The 23125-nt window shown below is 38.3% G+C and overlaps 1 protein-coding gene and 1 pseudogene across 4 annotated transcripts in view; one reads left to right on the plus strand and one right to left on the minus strand.

Annotated features, from left to right (window-relative positions):
* LOC137154539 (actin, alpha cardiac muscle 1-like) overlaps positions 1-20118 on the minus strand; it is a 39006-nt pseudogene extending 18888 nt beyond the window's left edge.
* The window catches only part of MED13L (mediator complex subunit 13L), a 361336-nt gene that overhangs the window by 85907 nt on the left and 252304 nt on the right, over positions 1-23125 (plus strand). The window lies entirely within an intron of this gene.

Here is a 23125-nt window from a genome sequence, read left to right on the forward strand (position 1 = left end):
TATTTCCAGAAGTGACTGACTGTTGGAGATGACTGACCACTGCTGATACATTTAGGAATCTGTTCTGTAAAGTCAGAGTAAACGCTAATTATTCATTCTGAGAACTTATGACAAGCTGATGAGGAGCACCCTCTCCAAATTACTTCTGTATCTGGCGTCACAAGAGAATCTCTTGATTTTGGTGTAATGAAATGTCCATTTACCTGGACTTCATACTTTGGTCTTCCACTGAATTAGCCAATATCTAGCTTGAAGCAGACAAGGAATAAACTCCATGCCGTGACCCTGGTGTGTTTTTTCTTTGCTGACCTAATGTCAGTTAGTTGGTGAAGAATTTGAAACGAACATAATCACAAAGATATTGGCCTCTACCTGGAAGGTTTATTGTGGAAATCAACAAGAGGAAGAAAGTTAAGAAGTCAGCTGGACTAAAGATGTTACCTGCCTCTTCACTTCCATTTTGGAGGAAAATAAACTATCACAAGGAAGAGAGAGGATGAAGACAGACTCCCTGGGGTAACAGAAATTAGGTCAGGAACCTCACCTCATTGGTGGAGAAGGGTGAAAGCAGTATTCCTTCAGAGGTATCTTAAAAATGTAGGACTACTTAAACAAAAGGAGCCTAAATGCCCATCCTGAAACTCCCATGTCCTTACCCTTTCTGGAATCGCACAGGAGTATTACTTCAATTCTGAGGCTAAAGTGATGCATAGTGGTCAGATCTGATGGGAATGGATGGGTTTCAAGAATCTTAAGCACCAATGTGTTGGAAGCCAAAAACTCACTCTACCTGCACACTCTGCCACCCTGAACTGCTCTCAAATTAATTCTGAAGAAGCAAGCTTTTCTAAGTATTTTTCAATCCATTCTATATAGATATATTTCTCATGTGCCCATCACTGTTATCTGAGTGCCATCTTTGAAAGTCCTACCTTTCTGTTGGATGACTTGTACTGTTGTGGACTCAGCATCTGAAATTCATACATCACTAAATCAGTGGATTCACTTTGCTTGCTTAAGCACTATTTTTGTATAAATGGTGCCTGCATGTCAGTGTGATTCTTCAGAATACCATTAGGAATGGTGGATCTTCATCTTACAACTTGCATCAGAGTGTCTTTCAGCTAACCTGTCACTTAAATCATAGTTTCTTAACCTGTGGTACATGTACCCCTGAGGGTATGCAAGACACAGGCAGGGGATACCCGGGGAAAAATAGAGTGAAGGGGAGGCAGGAGGCAGCTGCTGCCTTCTGGGGAAGCCTGGTGGCAGCAGCCAACTTACAACCCAGTCCCAGCTCCCAGCTGGGTGGCGGGCAGCAGCCATCGGCTTTTGGGGAAGGCGTGCGGCAGCTTTCCGCTTCCCACCCAGTCGCAGCTCCCAGCTGGGAAGCAAGCAGCAACCTCCAGCTTCTGTGGGAGGCGGGCAGCAGCCCCCCACTTCCTGCCAGGTCTCAGCTCCCAGGTAGGAGCCCGGTGGCAGTCTCTGGTATCTTGTGAGCTGGGCTCGCAGCTGGGTAGCAGCCCACCTGCGCCCCAGCTCCAAGCCAAGGGACAGCCTCCAGCGCCCCGGCTTGAAGACGGGCAGCAGCCACCTGCCTACATCCCTGGGTCCTAGCTGACACGGAAGCCTCCCCTGCCCCAGTTCAGATTGGATGGCAGTCGCCCACCTCCTGGGCTGGCAGCCAGGTGGCAGCCCTCCTCCCTGGCTCAAAGCCCAGTGCCCAGAAAACTTGTCAATTGACAACTATGACAGCCCCAGATTTCACCAGTTACCCTCTTTCCCGGTCTTTCTCTCACCCCTTCCTCTTCTCAAATCTATGGCAAAAAATTTGGCATGCTGCTCAAAGCCTCCTAGCTTTGGCCAAAATCACCTCTAGTCCAGGTACATACTTGAGTTGCACAACCCTGGTGTAAAGGTGGTAACCCTACCCACACTAGATCTGACGTTGTTGTTTCACAGTCTTATATACTCAGCCATTCTTCCAGCATGTGGCTCACATTAGTCTGTAAATATAAAATCCCATGGAAAATTGAATGTTGGGGTACTTACTAAAATTTTTAGAAGTTAGGGGGTACTTGCTACTTAAAAGGTTGAGAAACACTGACTTAAATCAGCCTCTGTACCGGATGACTGGAGGATAGATAATATAATGCCAATTTTTAAAAAAGGTTCTAGAGGCAATTACAGGCCTGTAAGCATAACATCAGTACCAGGCAAATTAATTGAAACTATAAAGAACAGAATTATCAGACACACAGATAAACATAATATTTTGAGAAAGAGTCAACACATGGCTTTTGTAAAGTGAAACAATGTCTCACCAATCTTAGAATTTTCAGAGGGGATCAACAACTCTTGAACAAGGGTGATCCAGTGGATATAGTGTACTTGGACTTTCCGAAAGCCTTTGACAAGGTCTCTCACTAAAAGTTTTTAAGCAAAGTAAGCAGTTATGGGATAAAAGGAAATGTCCTCTCATGGATCAGTAATGCGTTAAAAGATAGGAAACAAAGCATAGGAATAAATGGTCAGATATCACAGTGAAGAGGGGTAAATAGCAGGATCCCCCAGGGGTCTGTACTGGGACCGGTGCTGTTCAACATACTTATAAATGATCTGGAAAAAGGGGTAAACAGTGAGGTGGCAAAGTTTGCAGATGATACAAAATTACTCAGGATAGTTAAGTCCAAAGCAGACTGCGAGGAGTTACAAAGCGATCTCACAAAACTGTGTGACTGGGCAACAAATTGGCAGATGGAATCCAATTTTGATAAATGAAAAGTAATGCATGGTGGAAAATATAATCCCAAGTATACATACAAATCCCAAGTATACATACAAATTTAAATGAGCTGTTATCACATAAAAAAGAGCTTGGAGTTGTTGTGGATAGTTCTTTGAAAACATCTACTTAGCTTTTTTGACTGCCACTGCACACTAACAGAATGTTAGGAACCGTTAGGAAAGGGATAGTTAATAAGACAGAAAATATCATAGTGCCACTATATAAATCCATGGTGCATCCACAAATCAAATACTGCATGCTGTGATTTGGATCCTGATTTATAACAACCATTGTAGCTATACACTTGCAATGTATCCCATCCCCACAAGTAAAACCCTTTCCTCCAGTAAAATATCAACTCATTAAATCCCTCTATACATTATTTTCTCCCTCACCCTCTCTTCACTTTGGGAACACTAACCCTTTAAGAAACATATTTTCTTTCTCCCAGTCCACCCCTCCCCTATTTGTCCCCTGTATGTCATCCAGTCAGATCGCCATATTTAATAAACAAGATTTACATTATTACTTTAGAAGTCCTTTGCAGTTCCATTGGGTTGTACCAGAGTGATGGGGGCTGTTAGAGCTCTCCATGGGCCACTTTCCTAAGTAACCAAATAGGGTACAGGTAGAAACATAATGCTGACACCTTAGCTCCTTTGTAGATCTCCAGCAGGCCAAAGTCGGTTTGTCACTTTTTTGCGACAAGCCACAGTCTTCTGCAAGGCTTCCAGACAAGCCAATATGTCAGATTTCCCATTTTTCTGTTTTGCTAATATGTTGTTAAGCATATGGTTGTAGGTGAGTAGAATTTTTCTGTCTTTTCAGAGATCACTTTCAGTATACTTTGCTTTGCTCAGTGCATTAAAATGGGAAGTCAACAGACATTCAGTAAGCTTTATTTAGACCTTTTTGAAGTTCATTAAATAGCTGGAGCAGTATTTCTTTTAATTTTGGAAAGTAATATAAAAAGCCAAAGGAGCAGCATTTTGTGTCTTTGATCACTCTTTTCAGATTTTAATACAACTTACTGATTTAAATATAGCATTGTCAAATTTGCATTTCTTCTTATCAGTCAAGCTGAATCCAAATCCTGCAGAGCAGAAATATCCAATTTTTAGCTATGGAGGGGTATGATTGTTATTTCAGGAATTTGCCCATGCACTACCTAAACTTTGTTATTTTTGTAAATGCTGTTGTTTGGACTGGGTTTATTTTTGTGAAACAGAACTTACCAGGAGGCTGTTCTATCTTCTGTAAATGTAACTTGAATTTGGTAAATGGCACACAGTCCCTTGATGCTTGTGTTTTAAAGGAAACTTGGCTTCTCAAAACTTTTTTCAAATTCTCATCTTTCAACTGATTTTTAAAGTCATTTATATTAGGACTTGTTTTAAAAAAGGTTTGACTCTGTCTCTGGAAAAGATAAAATGTTAATGCATAAATATTAATTCATGTCAATTAGTATAATGTTAATTTCCCCCATATTTTCAGTAAATATGTAGAAAAGATAATGTGTAGTGTAAAACATCGGTGTTTGCTGTCAGACTAGTTATTTTTACCGACTTCTGGTATTTATGTACATGAAAACCAGATCTTAGAACACTCCCCTGCAATTCTCAAATATTAGATTCTCTATTAAACAATAAGGCTAAGATTTTGGCACAGATATTTTTGTTCAGTCATCGACAGGATGCGCGCAACAATAAGTCTCAGAAATGTTTACACAATAATGCAATTTTCATTACATCAGTACTGAAACTTGAGTCCCGCCACCCAGGACTGCAGCTGAAGCCAGAGCCCTGCCGTCTGGTGCTGCAGTCGAAGCCGGAGCTCTGCTGCCTGGGGTTGAATTATTGGAAATTTCAAGAAGTTGTGGGGGTCTTGTAAAATCAGGGAATCCATGACCTCCGTGACAGATATTGTTAAGGCTACGTAACTGTTGTGTTTTAATTCAGTGAAATAACACAGGGTAGAATGACAATTATGAGGTAAATATGTTTTTTACTTTGTGGAATGAGTGGGTTAAATCAAAAGATCACATATTTCCTTATTTAGTGTATGTACGCACACTTAATTTGCCTCTCATGAAGCTTTTAGGAATTACTCACTTTAGGGACATTAAATGTATTGCAACAACATGATTCACAGTACTATGGTAAGAGGAGTTGTCAGCCTTGCTATTGTGTTTGTAAAGTGGCTGTTAAAATTTGCTGAGGTGCAACAGGGCTACACATTTTTTTAAATGAGAAGAAAAATATATTGGCCAGTTTCCGTGAAATAGAAGTTTTCATTCTGGAACACTTGCACTTCTTAATGTACATGTTTTTAAATCCCTTAATTTTAGGAACATTTATACGTTTGTTTATTTTATTTTATAGAGAAGTTTTTGGGGAGCGAGGGACAAAATGTGGAAGGCAAATTGAACTTCCCTGTTTTAAGCCTAGGTCAACCTTTGATCAAAGAAAGGGGGAATATACCCTTGTGGTTTCCTACCTCCAAAATGCAGTTGCATAAACTGGTAAGAGATGTCTTTATGTGTGGACTTTGTGTCTTGAACTTTTCTTTATCATCATCATGGGTGCTGTTACTCTTCTTTCCTGTCATGGTCTGTTTTTAGTGCTTTCTGGGCAACACAGTACTGTTTCTACCCAAATGGCTGTAAAATGTGGTGATGATGCTCTTAAATAAATGTTTGTTTCTGCAAAATGTGGTTTTCTTGTATGCGTGCTTGTACTGCTTTTTTTGTAGTTGAGGTTTCTAGATGTATTTTGTAGTAATAGTTTCTTTTCTGCATAGCTCACAGTTGGCTTGCTGCTGAAGTTCTTACCCAAACTAAACTTCCACTGAACTTGATGACTGTTCGTAATGTAAATAAGGACTTCAGGATTGGGCCCATTGACTTTATCATAGGGAGAGGTAGTCCAAGAGAGAAACTATCATATTCCTGGAGTAAACTATAGCTTAGCTGTTATCATTATTTCTATGCTTTCCTAACGGTTTGTATTAACATAGGCCTGGTCCACACTGCTGCCAGTGGTTGATGGAAGATATGCAAACTACATAATGTAGCTTGCATATCTTCTGTCATCTTACTTACGTTGCTGTACCGCGGTTTTCCACTGTGCTGCATTGATGGGAGATGCCCTCTGGTCACCACATCCTTACTCCTTTTGGGGGGGTGGATTAATGGCGTTGACTGGAGAGCACTTCCCAGATTGACTGAGGGGTCTCCACAGCCTGCTCAATCGATCCTGCTGCATCGATCTATGCAGCCTCGGCAGTGTAGACATACTCTGAGTTGCTATGGAACTATTTGATCATTTCAGTTATCTGAGGAGTGCTCTCACTTTAATGGACTTATTCACTTTGGGGAAATTTTTAAGACTAGAGAGTGATAATATCAAGCCAAATTCAGGGCTTTCTAAGAATTTTCTTTCTCCCACATTTTTTTTAAACTGGTCCTACTCTTAGTCTTTTTTATGACTGGTTTTCCTCCTTCCTCTTCCACTGCTAGACTCATATGGCTCCTGCTTGTGTATCTTAATTTCAAGTAAATTGTTACTCACTATACAATCATCTACTGTTGTTCTTTGTTGAAAGCTGGTCATGTAATCAGGACAGTGTAACAGAAAGGTAGCCTCTTGTATGTCCTCAATTTGTAAACAGGATTAGCTGATACTACACATCTTTGGGATGAAAAAAACTGTTAATTTGTAATTTATCATGCAAATTAGGAACCAACCATTTTAAGTTACAGTGAGTGCCAAATTCTTTTCCCAGTCCACATCCGTGCAACTCAATTCCATGGGTATAAGTGAGGACAGTATTTGAACTAGATTTTGTTGCTGCTTTTTTATAAAAGTAATGTTGTTGAACATTTGTTTTATGGTAGTGCCTAAGATTCCCAGTCACAGACCAGAACCTCACTGTGCAAGGACTGTGCAAACTATTAACCAAAATTACTGCATCAAAGAATTTACAGTCTGTGTGAATTACTTTTTAATTGTGTTACATTACATTAAATTTATGTAAATCATAGGAATAAAACTTAAGAACTTACTATACATATATATTTAAGTAATAAAAACAATTAGGAATATCCTGAAAGTTACTTAAAGGGGTTTACTCAAGATAATTAAAACTTTTGTCCTTTGTTGTCCATTACTGAGTATCCTAAAAGTACTGTGGAATTTGAATAAATGCACTATGGCTTCAGCTCCCGCAAAGGGAAGATTCCAACTGTAATCTCTATATGGAAGATGATGCTAACACTCACTGAGTAGCAAATGTGGTTCAGTGGGACCAAGTGTAGTATAAGCAATCAACTCTAAAATGTGCCAACAGCTAATTGGGTGGAGGAGCATTTAGGAGAGGGCAGCTTTTGCCCTGAGAGCAGGAAATGGCTCTTAAATTCAAGTGGATCAGGCTTGGAAGCTTTGGACATCAGCTGATCTAGGGAAAGTAAACTGTGATTGAAAACCACTGCAGAGGCAGCAAAGTGGGGCAGCATCAGCAGGCTACTTAGTTCCTAGGTTCTTCTTGTGTCATGGGTTCTTTGTGAAAGAGAAGGAGAGCTTTAGACATAAACTGGCAGAGTTGGTGGTTGTGGTTGAGATTAAAATCTTGTTAGTGGTCGGTGGTGATTTAAACTGTTATGTTGGTGATGAGAGACAAATAAAAGGAATGGTGGGTAAATTTGGTAAAAAGTGCAAAAGGAGAGAAGAAGATTGAGTGGTGTTTGTGTGAAGGGTTTTCAGTGGTGAATAAATGGTTTGAAAAAAGAGAATCCCACATGGTGACATATTACAATGAAAAAAGTAAAGCCCCCAGGTGGATTATACTTTGATAGGGAAAGAACATATGAAAATGGTGGAAGATTTAAAGGTTATACTGTGTGAATGTGTGGCAGAAGAACATAAGGTAGTAATAGCTAAAATCCAACTGCAACCTGAGGAAAGATGAAATTGAGGAAGAAATTGTCAATGATTATATAATGGGAGAGAAAGGAAGTGTTCTGCCAAAAAGTCAAGGAAGGTTTTCATGCTTTGTCAACAGCAGTGAAGACAGTGTAGGAAGAATGGAGGGAGTTTTAAAGAATGCTTCGGTAAGGTTGTGGAGGTAACATATGCAGAACAAGTGGCAAGATGGAATGTTTTCATTGAACAAGCTGACGGTGGAATTCTGTTGTTCAAGAGAAGCTAAAAAGAAAGAGAATTATGCAAAGAGTTTGAGGAGACAGGTCATGATAATTAGACAATCAAAAATGCTTACAAACTGGCAAAAAAGCAGGCTAAAAAGGCAGTTGCTAAAGCAAGATTGGAGGCTAAAGAGGAATAATACGGAAAGCAGAGAGGAGATGATGGGAAGAAATTGTTTTTGGGTTGTCAAAAAAGAGGTACAATGGAAGACAAGATATGATGAAATCTTTGTGTTTGAAAAGTGGGAACTGTGTGGTGACTAATCCTAAAGAAATGGTAGATGTGTGGGAAAAATATTTCTGAAGTCTGTTAAAGGAGAAGAGATAGTTGCAAGTGCAAGCACTGCCGACAATATAGGGACATCTCAAGATGTATTGATCTCTGTTGAGGAGGTAGAAGAAGCACTGAATAAGATGAAGAATGGCAAAGCAGCAGGTGAAGATGAGATACTGGAGTAAAGCGGCTTCATAGATTACTGTACGTATACTGGGTGGGATCAAGTTAGGGTACCAAATGACTGGAAAACAGGATTGATTGTTTATCTTTGGAAGCGTAAGGGTGATGCAAATGATCCAAACATCACCCTCGGGCACTAGTTAAGCAAATAATAAAATAAACTATTTATAATGACATAATTTTCTCTCTGGAACATGTATGTGTAATGAACTTGACTAGGGATTAATGGTTGCTTTTCAGAAATAATCTGTATTGGCCACACGTAAATAATAAATTAAAATTAAAAAAAAAAAAGAGTAAATTAAACAATAGTTGAACATTAGCAATTTAAAAATATATTTAGAGTTTGGTTAATATCCTTCTGGTCACATTAAAATGGGGAATTGCAAATCGCAAAAGGCAAAATGATCTCACTGATACAAAGTGCTGGCTGAGGGGAAAAAAAGCAACACCAGCCATTAGGGCCTTTACCCTTGTTATAATTAGGCTTGGCAGAATTCAGCTTTTATTTTTTAATTTTGACAGATATCAATGTTTATTTTAAAGCATTTTAGAGTTTTCTATCGACTTAAGTTTTCACAGTTGTGCAAAATTATGTTGTAAGCATTTTTTTCCAATTTTTGTCAATTTATACTTTCATAGTTGTGGGAAATTACGGGTTTTTTAAAGAGAATGAGGGGTCAGACAAATATTTAATAGCATTAGACCTTGAGATTCAAAAAGTTAAAGCTTTATAACTTAAAACACAAATTGTCAGTCTCACGTCAAAATATATAAAACAAATATCTTTAAATCCAACTCTAGTAAGTTCTCAAGTAGCAGTTTTTTTTACATTGCTTACCTGCAAATTTTGATCATCAATAAACTTTTTTTTTTGTTTTTGTGTATATAGTGAAGGTGATGCTTACCAATATTCACCAGTAAAAACCTAGTCCTTCCATGCCTAATGATAATGCACGTTCCTAAAATGCACTCACAATTCTTGTCTTTTGAAAGTATTGCAGAATTATATTACGTTGGCAGTCAAAATCCAGTACAGTATGTGCAGCTAATTCTTTTGGAGGCTAAGAAGGTACAGAAGTCATTTTAAATCTGAATCAGTGAACAAGCACATTATAGAATGTGTTCATCCTTCAGAAGAGTAAAGCATTGCATTCATAATTTTGCAGTTGGGAAACTGCACTGCAACCAGAGAGAGTTTGTATTTCATGGTGAAGACTGTTTAATTATGCAAATTTCTCCTGCCTCTAGAAGCAGAAAAACTCAAAGCTTTAAGGTATAGCATTAACCATTTTATTAGATTGACTTAGAATGAGATTATTATTACTGTCATTGCATCTGAGTCAGTGTTTTTAAGCCAAATTTGCTTGCTTCCATAGTGGTTCAGCACAGCTCTTTGAGAGAGGGGAAGGAGGTTAGCTAACATATAAAGCCTGCTGCCTTTAGTCACAGGAGTTTTTAAAGAAATCAGTATTATTGGTTGGGTCAGAAATTGTAAATGTGCAACGATAAGCTGTAATTTTCAGCTTGCCATTAAAATACCCTTGAAATCCTCTACACATGGTGCTGAGCAGCAAACCAGAAATTCCTGTTTGCTGACAGGTAGAAATCACCATTTCAATTTTAACATGCTGAGCAGCAGAATTGAAGCACTCTTAAATTTAAGTGATCAGGAAGGAAGGGCACTGTGTTGAATGATCGGCTTTGTTGCTTTGCATTAATCAATAAAAACCGACTGCATTTGTCAGTGCCCTCCATCAAAGTGTTTAAAATAAAATATTTTACATGTCTTGCTTTTGAGGGACAGGGAAGGGTTTTTTGTGTAATGTGTGACAGAAAATATTTATATGGATAATATTTTGTTATAGAAAACAAATTCATAGTACTGGGTATTTTTCAAAGTTCATTCAGTAACACATCTGAGTTTATCATTGATTTTCATTTATAAAAACCTATTTTCAGGGATTCATAACTTGTCAGTATTAAATTACATTTTGCTAAGACTTGTATACATTTTCTTAGACTAGACAATGCATATTAGAATTTTAATCCCATTCCTGGATATATAGCGTCAAAATATATTTATTTAGACATTGATGCTCTTTTTGTTTTATTTTGTTGCATGCTAACTAACAAAAGCCTATTTCTTCCAAATGGTCTTTTGGATGATTGTTCTACAAAACACATTTTGAAGCAGACAAGGTTATTTACATTTCAGAAATATCTTCTGAACATGAACATGTAATTATTTCTCATAATATTTTTGCAACGTATTTTAATTGTCAGTCCCTTTACAAGGATTTAAGTCAGGGATTTTTAAAAAAAAGCCTCAGAAAGCAGGTGCCCGCACTGCTTTGAAGGTCAGAGGCAACTGAGTGTCTAACTCTCTTAGTCTGAGATTTTTCAAAGGGGCCTAAAAATCCTGTCAGTGATCTCTGTTAAAGTCTGAAGAGAATAATATTAAACCAAAATAATATATTTATGCAGTGCTTCCCATTTCAGAGGATCTTACAGTACTTAACATACAGATTAGAACTTACTCTGGTTTTTCAATTTCTAATATTTGTGATGCAGTACTTGGAAGGAAAATCTGTTGTAAGGGAAAAGGTTGCCTGTACCATGGTATTTATTACTTATGTATGATAATGCTCACAGTGTATACTGGGTACTTTCCAGGCAGTCAAGAATGCAAGATCCCTATGCTAAGGAGCTCAAAGAGCTTTGGGGGAAAAGGTGCCAAGTGGTCAAGGATATGTTTAGCCATGTCTTTGCAAAATGAGGCTAAGTATACGTATACATGCATATGTGTGTTTCTTATAGATCAACTTCACTAATCAATCTTCAGAAAGACTGAATAGCAATGGTTTATGCTCAGTTCATTTTTTCAGGGTCATCTTCACAACCATGAATGTAAGAAACATGATTATTAACAATAAAAGCTTAAATTCTGGAACAGATGTATGTTGTAAGTGCTGCACAAGAAACATAGAAATGACTATGTTGGATCAGATTTGTGGTCCTTCTAATGCAATTTCCTGTTTCTAAGAGTGACCCACACAGGATGCTTCAAAGTAAGGTGCACGAAACCCCACAGTAGGCATATGGGGGATAATCTCTCTCCCAGGAAGGTTTCATCGTAATTCCTAATTGTAGCAGGGTGCTACCACCAAGGCTGGGTTAGCCGCTGCTACTGAGCCCTCATTAAGGGTAGATTGGAGCCATCTGAGCAAGTGGGCCTGGAAGGAAGGAATTAGGAATAGCTGTAAAACGTGGGGAGGGCTATAAAAGCTCCTAGGAAGAGGATGCTGGAAGGAAGGGAGAGGCAAGCTACAGCAAGGGAAGGTTGTGAACACCTTTTTGACTGGAGGCTGAATCTGTAAGACCCCTGTGACTAGTAGGACCTGGGTATATAGAAGGTGGTAAGCAACCTGTTGTAAATAAAGCACACTGGTGGAGCACGAAGCCATCGTCTGGAAGTGGTTTGTGGGTGCTGAAGGCCTGGGCAGCAAGGGGGCCAGGCATGAACCACTACTCTAATAATTAGAAAATAATTAGAAAACTTGAAACGTGAGATATTTATCTCCCTTCCATACTCTTTGTTTAGCATTAACAAACATAATAACGTTAACTATTATAATTCTGGATAGTCATCTTATCCATATAAATGTCTAGTTCTTTGAATCTTGCTAAATTCTTGGCCTCAACAACATCAGATGGCAAAGAGTTCTACAGTTTAAGTACATGTTGTTGTGTGAAAAAGTATTTCCTTTTACCAGGTTTGGATTTGTGACCTTTCAGCTTCATTGAGTGTCCCCTTGATCTTGTGTTATTAGACAAGGAAAACATAAGCTTCTGAGCTACCTTCTTGATACCATTCATAATTGTATATATTTGATCATATCACCTTTTATTTGTCTCCTCTCAAAAATAATCTATTTTTCAATCTGCTTTTATGAGATTTTTCTAGGACCCTAATCATTCTCATTTCCCTTTTCTGAACCCCCTTTAATAAATAAATCCACATACCCCAACAAAATAATGCATGCAGAGTTGCTCCATCATATAAACAAAATGATATAAACTGGATTTTCAGGTCTTTTCAGATTCAGCTTTTGGGGAGGGTGGGCTCTGTGATGTAATTGAAAGCAAATAGTTGTTTTGAAGCTGATTTTCTTTCTCTTTTCATATTTCCTGATATGGTGTGTTTGAATCTTTTCAATTTCCACTGATTTGAATTGTACCCTGTAAGAGAAAAAATTACTTACCTGCCAGGATTTTCTCCTTCTTCCACTCAGCTAAGTATGTCTGCCACTCTGGCCTACTCAGTATTTTTCCTTAGCCATTACATTGACAATAATAAAAAAGTCAAGATATTATTATTAAATGTAAGAGTTTAAGTTGTGGAGCAATCATTTTTGGAAGGAACACCTATAAGTGGGAGCTTTCTGCCATCCAGTCTGTAATTGCCTGTTTGTAACTGCTTTGTATTTTAGGGCCTGATCCATCCAGCTCTTTTTCATGTGGAACTGTAATTAAAATAGGGCAAATGAGAGTTCCGTGCCCACAGTCTTGCAGGATTGGGCTTTATGTAACGGGCAATGCAGGAGTAAATGGACTGGTTGACATAGTTCTCTCAGAGAAAATAAATCTTGTAACTTGTCACATTTTCCTTCTTTTTGATATGCTTTTATGGAGAACATCCATATTAAGGTCAATTTTGTTGTGATTTAAATTTTTTTTTTCTTCTTTATGCAACATTTTTACTAAAATACAAAGCCAAGATGCTTCATTTCATCAACAGCATGGCACTGAAGGGAGAAAGGGATGAGTTGTGTTCATGTGCAGTGAGACACTTCATTTATATAGTACTAGAAGAAAGCTCACTGGATAGGATAAACTTTTAGTTAGCTATTCATAGGTATAAAGGGTAGACTGTTTCAGCATATTGTAACTTAAGGTAATAAGCTTTTACAACTGATAAAATATAGGCAGGAAAATCACATCCAGTTTTAATATCACGTTTGTTTAATTAGTATGGCATTGTTTAATGTTGCAGCTTGCCTGAGCAGTCATCTGAAGAAGTTGTCTGATTCCAAAATACTGTGAAGTTGTAAACTGCTACATTATCTATAACAGTGCTTCTCAATCAGGGTGTTACAGGTTCCAGGTATCAACTCATCTGGATATTTGCCTAGTTTTACAACAAATTACATAAAAAGCACTAGCGAAGTCAGTACAAACTAATATTTCATACAGACAATGACTTGTTTATACTGCTCTTTATACTATACACTGAAATGTAAGTACAATATTTATATTCCAATTGATTTATTTTATAATCGTATGGTAAATATAAGCAAGTAAGCAATTTTTCAATAATAGTAATCACTTTTGTATTTTTGTGTGATTATTTCAGCAAGTAGTTTTTAAGTGAGGTGAAATTTGGGGGTACACGAGACAAATCAGCCTTCTGAAAAGGGTACAGGAGTCTGGAAGAGTTGAGCACCACTGATCTATAATATTGAACATCCCTTTCAGATTCGATTCTCTTCAGGTAGTCTGCAGTTTCTCTGCCTTTTCCCTCCTACAGATGTCTTAAGAAATGAAATGTGCTTCTATTTCACTGGAAACAAAAGCTATAGGAATATTTTTTCCACTTTATACATAAATTCATTTGTTACTTTAATTTGATTTTTTTTGATCATGCAATATTAATTTCTCTGGTAGATCAATTACTTTATTCAGTCAATAGGTATCCAAGCTAACTATGGTATGAAGGTAACTATGGTATATTAGTATGTTCTAATTGTTTTGGAGGTTTCCTTTATTTTATAATCACAGCAGTGCCCTGATGCTTCAGTCTTGACAGCATTCTGCTCTGTGAATTATTCTTTTAAGAACTGGGCAATGATTATTGCTCTATATACTATAGTCTTTTCATAAGTTACAAAGTTTGTAGCAGTGATTTTCAATTAATTGTCAATACAAGTAAACACGTTTTACCATTTAGAAAATAAAAATTAGTCTTGTTGGCTGTGATATTAATTTCTCCTTTAATAAATCCCATGTATGAAACAACAGTAGCTGTGGGAGGTTTCATTAGCTTTCTGTGAAGATGTGGTTTTGTAAACTCTTAAGTATGTTGTTATGATACATTGGACACAAAAGTGTTGCAAAGATTATTGTAAGCATGAAAAAACTAATATACCCAACGAATGAGTGAGAAATGTGACTCTACTGTTGGCATTCTGCTGTTCTGCAGAGACTTACGTTGTAGGAAGAGCCGAATCTCCCTTTTTGCTATGTTGAAGAGGCCATTCATTGATTTCTGTCAAAAAGAAAATCTTTTTAAAAATTTTTTTAAAGCAAATGCTCTCCAAGCCCATTGGATTTTTAAGATCTGTTAGCAGCTAGTTGCTCTTTCTTTGGGAAATTGCCTGTCAGAGGCAGAGAGAGAACTCTCAACAGTTGGATCAGTAACAGATTCAAGATTTAATGTGACAGATGGACACACCTTGATACAACTCCTGTGATTAGCACAAATTCGTGAAGTTTATTATGACTCACAGCATAGTTTAGATTAGTATATTAGGTTATTTTTCTGTAGTATAAAATGCATAAAAATTTGTATGACGACTGTCTTACAATGCAAAACAAGCTGCAAAAGGCTGATTGGTTTAATATTGACAGTTTTATTTAGTAAGAAGATTATCAATTATCTGAATAAAGTAAATTGTTTGCTATGTAGCACAGCTTATATTTACTATCTGGAAAGTAAAGATGCTGTGGAAAGTTCCTTTTAAATGTCTGCATCATACTGTGTCTCCAGCTTCTCTAAAAGTCTTTGTGTTAATGAAGGTAGACCTTCATATCTCATTCTCTCCACAGTCAGACCCGCTGTAGTGTAAATATAGTGTCCCGACACTCTTCCTCTTTTTTTTCCTTCTGCTTGGAGAAACAGATCTGTCCTTGGAAATATTCTATTCTTATTCTATTCTGTTCTGTTCTATTCTTTTGTAGTAAGATGATGACAGAGCCAATGTTTAGCGTACAACGTGCTAATGAATGTGAAGGTAACTATGGTATATTAGTTCCAGAGGGGTAGCCGTGTTAGTCTGTATACAGCAAACAACGAGAGTCCTGTAGCACTTTAAAGACTTAACAAATTTAATTTCTGCAGGCATCAGCTTTCATGGGCTGCAACGCACTTTATCAGATGCAAGAAATAGTCCTGGGAGATTGAAGTGCTCTCTGACTCGTTTATGGATGTTACCATATTTTATGTCTGATTTGTGTCCATTTATTCTTTTGCATAATGACAGTTCGGTTTGGCCAATGTACATGGCAGAGGGGCATTGCTGGCACATGATGGCATATATTACATTAGTAGATGTGCAGGTGAATGAGCTCCTTATGGTGTGGCTGATGTGGTTAGGACCTGTGATGGTGTCACTAAAGTTGATGTGTGGGCAGAGCTGGCAACGGGGTTTGTTGCAGGGATAGGTTCCTGGGTTAGCGTTCTTGTTGTATGGTGTACGGTTGCTGGTGAATATTTGTTTCAGGTTGGGGGGTTGTCTGTAACTTGACATGATCAAACTGGGTCTGAATAGGTACTTGGAATGGTTATCTCTATTACAAAAAGTAATTGTCACTGTTCACACATTCTCATCTTCTAATCAATGGTTGTGAATAGGCCTCATCTACTCTAACTGAATGGACTTTGCTAACACCTACCCTCCCCAGTGTTGTTCCTTACCCTTGGATGTATATATATACCCCCTATCTGATTTCTGTTTCTTGCATCTGACAAAGTGGGTTGCAGCCCATGAAAACTTATGCCTGCAGAAATTAAATTTGTTAATCTTTAAAGTGCTACAGGACTCTCTCTGTTTTTTTTTTAAGGTATATTAGCATGTTCTAATTTTTGTGGAGGTTTCCATTATCTTTTATAAATCACAGCTGTGCCCTTATGCTTCACTCTTGTCAGCATACTGCTCTGTGAATTAAGAAAATGGGAGAAAGCTTCATGCAATTGTCTTCTAGCCCTTCCCCTCCCCCCAGTTATGGATTTTGTAACAACAGGAACAGGGAGAATAACTTCAGATGTTCAAGAATAGTTTCTGGTCAGTCAACCTTCTGGGTTGGTGTCTGAAACTGAAAATCCTGTAGTAAACCAGGGGAGCTCAGTGTTTATTGCAGAGTGAGTGGTACGTGGCTGAGCGAGAACTGTTCTTCGAGTGACATCCCCGTGGGTGCTCCACTATAGGTTCTGCAGTGCCTTTGCGTCTGGAGTCAGAGATCTTCAATAGCAGTGCCTGTTGGACCGCACATGCGCATCTCTCATGCCTTGCGAGGTATGCAGGAGGTATATATACCGCTGTGTGGTCTGGCCATGTTCAGTTCCTTCTCTACCGCCTTTGGTCTGGAATGGAACCCTTAGGAGAGCCCATTTTTCATCTGACTTAGATATTCTTACGTAATATATTCTCCCTCAGAGAGACTTTCATTTTTCTCTCCTTTCTCCTCTTCTGCCCTTTTAAAAAAAAAAAAAAAAAACATTTTTACTAGCATTCATTTCTCTTTTACTATTTTATTTTATTTTTCTACAACCCTACAATCATTAGCATATTGTAGGTTTTTGTTTTCTTTTTCCCACTTTCCATTTTGGAAAAATATTACCTCACCTCTTTGCCCAGTTCTCATTCTCCGCACTTGGGAAAGAGGAAAACACCCTCTGATGGGGCTGAGGGGAAAAAAGATCAGCCAGAACGCTGTTCCCAGCCAAATACGTGGTGTCATCAGCTTCTGACAAGGGCCACATCTCCTCAAAAAAACCGAACACACAGCCTTCTGTGTGTGGTGACCAGTGTGAGCCTCTACTTCATCTATTGCTCCAAGACCCTTTGTGGGTCTGAAGCAGCCCATGGCACCAAGATTGACACTGAAGAAGCAGTTGGCCCTGACCAAGACCTTGGCTCTGACCTCATCCATACTCAGGTGTCACCTGCCGGCCATCCTGAAAAATACACCATGGCACTGTGTACTGCAGCAGCAACGTTGATGCCACAGGAGTTCAGACACATTTCAGAATTAACAGTATCTGATACTCCAGAGCCTCGACTTCTCAAAGGAGACCCACTGCAAGTTTCGCAGTCACTTCTATCAAGCCGTGCTTCACTCTCTGTCATGCAGACAGCTGACTCTATTACCCCATCAGCATCAGGGCAGATAGCTTCTGCTTGCAAATGTACCCTTCAACACTTCAGGGTACCCCATCCTGGCAACGTCCTCCTTGGATGCAACCACACATCTCGCTTCCACCTAACTGGCCATATTGGGACCCTTGGGCCATGTGTAGGGCTCAGTTTGGTAACCCATCATCACCGCAAATACAACGCCCTACCTCTAGTCCATCTTCAATGATCTCATGACCTCCAGACGAACACTCTCCTCAGGCACAGCAACAAGAACCAGTGCATGGGTACGAAGAGGAACATGAGGATGAACAGGAGGAAGAGGCACCACCAGCCCTACATTTTTCATCATCCTCACCTGATGGGGCCCTCATGCCACACCACCTACTGCAGCCAATGACTTAGATCATTTCCAGGAGCTATTCCACAGAGTGGCAGACAAGCTACATAATCAACTGGAGGAGGTTAAAGGCCAACAACACGAACTGACTGATATTTAAACCCCTCCTCAGAGGCAAAAATTGCACTACCCATTAATAGTGCCTTATATGAGCCATCCAACCTCTTATGGCAGATCCTATCTTCTATACTGCCTACTTCCAAACTTTCAGATAGGAAATATGTTCCGGCAAAGAACACTGAGTTCCTATTTTCATGCTCTGCCCCGAACTCGCTTGTTATCAACATAGTGCAGAAGAAGAACTGATCATATCAATGCCGATGTGCCCATCCTGTCTGGAATTCGAAATTTTTGGATCTCTTCAGTAGGAAATCCTATTCCTCCGCCACCTTCCAGTTTAGAATTTCTAACTACGAGGCGCTCACGGTGAAATACAATTACATCAGCTACTCTAAATTAGAGGAGTTTTTATGGCAGGATTTCCCAGAGGCCAAGAAAGACCAATTCTTACCTTTAATAATGGAAGGCCATCCAATAGCCCGCACAGCTCTCCAAGCCTCATTTGATTCATCACTACAATGGTAGTAATGTGACAAGCATTCTGATTACAGCTTTTGGGATTCCCCCAGGACATACAAACAACAGTCAAAGACCTACCGTTTGACGGTCAAAAACTTTTTTCAGAGCGCACTGACAACTCTTTAAAAAATTCCAGGGCTACACTGAGGTTGCTGGGTACATAGATCCCACTGCCAAAGAGGAGATCAGGGGAATACCAACTTTTTCCACAATCCTGGCCTCAACATATCTATCCTCAGTGGCACTTTGACAACCAATGCCGCTATCAACACTCCCCAACAACCACAATAATTGCAGGCAGCCCACTGCACAAGTATCAATGCCTCGTGGATCTTCTAGTAAACAACAATTTTGAGGTGTGGTCGAGGGCCCGTGAACACCTCCTCTGTTCCACCTGTCCCTCCAGTCTATAACATCACAAACAGACCATCAGTTTGGCAACCCGTTAGCTCCATTCCTGCCATCTTGGATGCTTATCACTTTGGACAAATGGGTACTGGATATAATCAATGAAGGATATTCCATCCCATTCCTAACTATGCTACCCTTCCTAATTTTGCCATCCTGCCATCTTATAAATTTATCTAACAAAGATGTACTTGAGATTCAAGAAGCAGCAAGTAGAATTAATGGAATCAAATGGTTACGTATAAAACAACACATTCTAGAGCCTAGACTTAACTAACAAAATACTTTAAAGGTCTGTAGATCTTAGCTTCCTTAGCCAAAGTCTTCCTCCCAGTTTTTTCCCTCTGTTCATGAGACATACACTCGGACAAATTGTCTCCTACGTGAAGAATACTGTGTACACCCCAATATCCCTATATATATTTCAGCTGTCCATTGATTTTACTTGTAAACAGGACCCCTGCACCATTTGGTTGTGGTTATTTTTTCACTAGAGGTTTCTTTCTTGTAAATTTTGCAACTTTGGTTAGGACCTGGCTCGTTGTGTGAATAGGCATCCATTGGGAACCATACCGTACTCAGTATACATATAGCCAGATGGAGGGATAAACATCTATTACCTCCTGTCTGAAAGGAACATTTGTCATCTTCTGGTGAACTACTTTAACTCACTGACCTTAAAAACCATAGTTTCCAGTACAGGTAGATAACTCCTTAAATATTATCCTTACATACATTTCACAATGGTCGTGATGACCACTGTGTTACTGGCTCTTCGTAGAGACCTCACATGCCCCATTTTGCGAACTGTGATGTAGGTATCAGACTCGGGATCCCTGTAAAACCATCCTGTCTGTGCCTTTTGCCAGTTGGCATCAAGTGGTCCCTGGATTACACTTAGATATAACAATCAAAAGTCAATTCATCTTAGGGTTGGTCTACACTTACCCAGCTATTCAGCAACAGTCGACAGGAGTTATGCAAGCTACGCAGAGTAGCTTGTGTAAGTCCCATAGACTGCAGTACTTCTGTTCTGCGTGATGTCTTCACTGCATTGCGCCGACAGGAACCATGTTTCTGTTGATGCAGCATTACGCCACTTGAGGAGGTGGTTTTAGTACGTCGACTTCCTGATGGATTGAGCGGGTCTACACTGACGGCTCAGTTGATCCAGATAAGTTGATCTGACAGGGACTTTGCTGCTTTCAGTGTAGATGTACCCTTAGATATTTAGTGGCAGATTATAGAAAATAATACAAATTAAAAGATGGTAAGTGTTGTTATGTCTGAATAGGAGATGGCAAACTTCCCTCCAAACTATAGCAGCCCTGCACTTTTAATTTCAGAATATTTTATAGATTTTACTTGATCATGTACTCGGCAGGAAAGCGTTTGGTTTCCCTGTTGGAGCTCAGTGAGTATATGCACTTTGATTAGAAACCCATTCAGTTATATTCCAGCTAGCCCTTTTGTAAAGAATTTATGAACTACAAGAAGTTCTTTAGAGTTGGGTCAAAATACACATTAGCTTTTATTATATTGTCCTGTTTCTTCAAATGTATTCACTGCAACTTCTTTCATTCCCGTTGCAAAGTATGTGGAAAGAAATTACTGGTAATCATAAATCACAGATAATTTATATTCTTTTCAGATTGGTTCTTCCATATTTTCGTCAATCCATGTGAGAATACAAAATAAATAAAATAAAACCTATTTTTCAATTTAGCAAACCTTTTGTTTTGCTAAGTGAACCTGTGCAATGATTTTTCATTAGAATATTATTAAAAATTAAGGAAAGTGAGCCCTACTAGTGGATTATTAACACTTAAATGAACAGGTTACACTTCAGGATCCTTGGTATAGTTTTAGTTCACGAATCATGTGCAGGATATATAATGCAGTATCTGTATCAGTGAGTCTTCAAATAGGATATATATAAAATGTACGAAGTTTGTTATAATTGTCACATTTTAATACTTTTAAATAAGCTTATCATATTTTTTAAAGAAAAAAGGCACCTGCTCATTTGCAGTAGCAGCAAGCTACTGCCTTTCCCAATTTAATTAAACTAGTTTTGTCTGTCTCTATCACAAATAAACTTGAAAAAAAGAAAAAGGGGAAAAAAAGAGCTGACCTTATTTACCTGATTATATAACACTGTTGTAGATGTGCTGTCAAAAGATTAATCAATGACACAGATTCTGATAAGAAAAGCACAGGCCAATATGGAGAAGCAGAAAAAGAACAGAAAAGGCAATATAAAATATGAATTGTGGTGTTCCTTTTTCTGTAATGCTTTGAATTATTCTGATGGCAAAATGTCTACCTTAGGTTGATTATATTATACTGTTTTTTTTGTTTTTTTGTTTTTTTTTTAAATAAGCAAATGAAACAATATAGGAGTTATGTTTGAACCCAGTGTTATGGCAGGTTATTTGATACAATGGCTTACGAGGATTTTTGTTACAGTCTGTTTTTGTTTGATATCCTGTGTGCGTTGTAGAAAGTTGTGATGGCCGTTTGACTAAAGCCCTGGATTGGAGTCAGGAGACCTGGATTCTATTTCTGTTTCTACCACAGATTTCTTGTGGGACCTGGGGCAAGTCACTTAACTTTCTGTGCTTGTTTCTCTTTCTGTCCAATAGATAGTGCTTACCTATCTCACAGAGGTGTTGTGGCCTAATTCAATAATGTATTGTAAAGCGATTTGAGATCCTCGAATGGAAAGGGCTTTTAAGTGCACATTCTTAGAAGATGATTATATGTTTTACTCATATAGGCATGGTTTGTACTTGAGATTAGACTACTACATTTAAATAGGACCCATAGAATAGCAGAATACAACACAAAGTGAACTGGAACAGTAATCTCTAATCTTATATAGAAAAGAATAAGATGCAGAGAACAACCCCAAGAAGGTTTTATTTGAAGTATGCAGTATTAATGATATGCTGTTTAAAAAACCCACACATAATTTTAAGGAAATTAGAAAGAGACCCTAACCAGGTAAAATACTAAATGCTCTTTAGCTTACCAATATGCACTGAATATCTCTCAGAAGCAGTCTGAGGGTCACCCAGTGAATCATCTAAAATTGAGTTTTCATTCTAAAAAGTATTAAATGAAATATTTTGGAAGGATATGTAATACATAAGGATTTACCTCATCCACCCACAGCTCAGTCCACCCCATGTGCTCTGTCTCCTTGAATCAGATTTGCATAGAATCTGTGATGTCTCACCATGGTACACACTACAGCATTGTAACAAAACTGGATTGTGGTAGAGAAGTACTTTTTTGGGGACCTGAAAGACAAAAACAAACAAAAATGAAGCTTAGTTATTAATATTTCTTAACCTCCCTGGAGGCGCTCAGCACAACTAGATGAAGTTACTAAATTTTTTTTACCTTACCTTTGCAGATGACCTTTAAAAGAAAAATCTACTGAATAGCTCTTTTAAAGATGATAGAGACATTCGTTGCAATCTGCCTGTTGTTTTATTACCACTATGCTAGTATCTTAGTCTGTTCTGATTTACAGATTTTTCAAGCCTCTATCATTTAGAAAAAGACATGGATAACATAAAAGCCTAACAAAATAGAAATAGAGATAATTCCTCTTGGGGAAAAATTAACAGCACTATGCAGAGAATTATTGACTGAATTCCATCGTAAACCCAATTAGAGGGAAATATGGCTGATAAGATTTAGCAGATCAACTCATAAAGAGTCAGATGATAAATAAGAGAAAAGAGGAGCCTAAAATAAGATACAGAAATCCAAGCAAAATTCTAGAAACTATACATTGGTCTGTCTTCCTCTCCACTCTAAATAAAGATCAAATTAGCATTTTTCTAGGTCACCTAAAATTGCCCACTCTATGAGAACAATCCATGAGATGTTATAGATAATCAAACAATAAAAGCTATCCAGAGCATAGCCCAAAGTAAATTACTAGGACCAATGGTTCTGATAAAGCCCTCAAATGGAAATAACCCCATTATTGTACTAAGTAGAATCATTTGAAATGGATATTCTATAAGTATCTTTATTTTATATATTGTTTTTTTTTTAAACCAGGGAGGCTATCCCCAAAAGT

This window comes from Emydura macquarii, unplaced genomic scaffold (assembly GCF_026122565.2).
Source record: "Emydura macquarii macquarii isolate MOO-44397 ecotype Brisbane River unplaced genomic scaffold, CSIRO-AGI_Emac_v2 contig_1254, whole genome shotgun sequence".
In the NCBI taxonomy this organism is placed as follows: Eukaryota; Metazoa; Chordata; order Testudines; family Chelidae; genus Emydura; species Emydura macquarii.